At 41.4% G+C, this 2,594-nt stretch overlaps 1 long non-coding RNA gene across 1 annotated transcript; it reads right to left on the reverse strand.

The window, feature by feature from the left end:
• Window positions 1–679: 679 nt before the first annotated feature.
• Window positions 680–1,245, reverse strand: LOC127000631 (uncharacterized). The gene is made up of 2 exons (XR_007754356.1): window positions 1,098–1,245; window positions 680–1,011 (listed from the first exon to the last, which is right to left on the reverse strand). It is a non-coding gene; the product is annotated as an uncharacterized LOC127000631 (long non-coding RNA).
• Window positions 1,246–2,594: the final 1,349 nt, after the last annotated feature.

Below are 2,594 nucleotides of genomic sequence, written 5' to 3' on the forward strand. Positions count from 1 at the left end.
TTGCGGGTGCTTGCTTGAACGCACGAGGAAAGACGAGAAGAAGAAATCGCTTAGTATTTTAAACATGATCTTGGAGTTGGTCTTCGTGTTTTGTTCTTTCAATCTTAGTTTTGTGTTGGAAAGTCTGTATGTGTGTTTGTGTTTGTGTGGAGAGTGCCAAGATATGCACTCCTAATACTGACATCATACATATTTATACACTCATTCATACATGCAAGTATACATAATCTCATCCATTGCTGACTGTGTGTGTGTGTGTGTGTGTGTATGTATGTATGTGTACTTTTGCTTTTAATACATACATCATACATATTTATACACTCATTCATACATGCAAGTATACATAATCTCATCCCTTGCTGACTGTGTGTGTGTGTGTATGTATGTGTTCTTTTGCTTTTAATACATACATCATACATATTCATACACTCATTCATACATGCAAGTATACATAATCTCATCCCTTGCTGACTGTGTGTGTATGTATGTATGTGTTCTTTTGCTTTTAATACATACATCATACATATTCATACATTCATTCATACAGGCAAATATACATAATCTCCCTTGCTGACTATATGTGTGTATGTATGCTTTCTTTTACTCTTAATACATACATCATACATATTCATACATTCATTCATACTGGAAAATATACATAATCTCTTCTCTTGTGGAATGTGTGTGTGTGTGTGTGTGTGTGTGTGTGTGTGTGTGTGTGTGTGTGTGTGTGTGTGTGTGTGTGTTGCTTACTTTTCAAACAGACGGGGTTGAAAGCATTAGCCGTTTCACAATTATTATTCAGATTCTTTTGTTTTTCTCTCCTCCCTCTTTTCCCTTCCTTCCCCTTCCTCTTCCTCCTCTTCAGTGCATCCTTCCTTACCCTCTCATTCCTCCCCATCCCTTTCAATTTTTCCTACCTCACTCCCCTTCCCTCCCTTCCTCTTCCTCCTCTTCAGTGCATCCTTCCTTACCCTCTCACTCCTCCCCATCCCTTTCAATTTTTCCTACCTCACTCCCCTTCCTCTTCCTCCCTCCTTTTCAGTGTTTCCCTCCTTTCTCTCTCACTCCTTCCCATCTCTTTCAATTTTTCCTACCTCACTCCCCTTCCTTTCCCCTTCCTTTTCCTCCTCTTAAATGTATCCTTCCTTACTCTCTCACTCCTCTCCATCCCTTTCAATTTTTCCTACCTCACTCCCCATTTTTCCCTCCCTTCCCCTTCCTCTTCAGTGTATCCTTCCTTCTCTCTCCTACTCCTCCCCATCCCTTTCAATGTCTTTTACCTCCTCCTTCCTCTTCCTCCCTCCTTTTCAGTGTTTCCCTCCTTCTCTCCTCCCCATTCCCCTTCCCATCTCTTTCTTTACCTCCTCCTTCCTCTCTCCCTCTTTCCCTTCCTCCCCTTCTAGTCTTGGTGTGCTTAGATTATCCAGCTCAATACTACACAGATCCATATAGACCCTTTAAATTTTTCAAGGCTATATCCCCCATTTTCCCTCCCTTCCCCTTCCTCTTCAGTGTTCCTCCTTCTTCAACTACTATTATTACTGCTGCTGTGCGATTACTTTAGTTAGTGTAGCTGTCTCCTCCTTCTTTTCTTCCTTCACTTCCTCCCTCCTTCCTTCCTCTTTTTCCCTCCCTCCCCTTCTAGTCTTGGTGTGCTTAGATTATCCAGCTCAATACTACACAGATAAATATATAGACACCTTATGCTAAGAAATAATGAGTGTTCAAAGGCATGTATATATTTTACGGAAAGCTCTCCAACTTGCCACGTCCCTTGCGTACAGTTGAGAGTTTACAACTACTATTATTGCTGCTTTAGTTAGTCCTCCTTTCCTCTCCCTTCCTTCCTTTCCTTTCCCTTCCCTCCTTTCCTCTCCTTTCCTTAGCCTCCCTCCCTACTCAATCCTACCTGCTCTCCCTTTCTTTTCCTCTTCCCTCCATCCTTCCTTCCTTGCCTCCTCATTTTTATTCCACCCTCCGTTATTCCCTTTCCTCCCTTCTCCATTTCATTATTTTCTACCTTTCTCCCCTCCCTTTTTCCTTCCTTCCTTGCCTCCTCATTTTTATTCCACCCTCCGTTATTCCCTTTCCTCCCTTCTCCATTTCATTATTTTCTACCTTTCTCCCCTCCCTTTTTCCTTCCTTCCCCTTCCTCTTCCTCCTCTTCAATGCATCCTTCTGTACTCTCTCACTCCTCCCCATCCCTTTCAATTTTTCCTACCTCACTCCCCTTCCTTCCCCTTCCTCTTCCTCCTCTTCAGTGCATCCTTCCTTCCTTTGTGGTTAGTTTGCTTAGAACATTAGGTAGATCAAATGTAGCCGATGAATAGCTACTACTACTAACAATAATACGTAGGTAGATGTGTGTACAGAACATTGGTGAGTGTACGGACCGCTCGCACGATCTCCACTCTTTGTGAATTCATAGTTTTTAGCGAGACGAGGAAAATGAAGAAGAGGAAGAAGATTTTAAAAAGTACAAATACGGAAAAAATCTCATGGTAGCAATGTGATTTTTTTTCCCCTCTTTTCGTTTTAGTTTGTGTTTTTATTTTATTTTATTTTTATTTTATTTCTTAGAGGTGTTAGTT

This window comes from Eriocheir sinensis, chromosome 19, assembly GCF_024679095.1.
Source record: "Eriocheir sinensis breed Jianghai 21 chromosome 19, ASM2467909v1, whole genome shotgun sequence".
Classification (NCBI taxonomy): Eukaryota; Metazoa; Arthropoda; class Malacostraca; order Decapoda; family Varunidae; genus Eriocheir; species Eriocheir sinensis.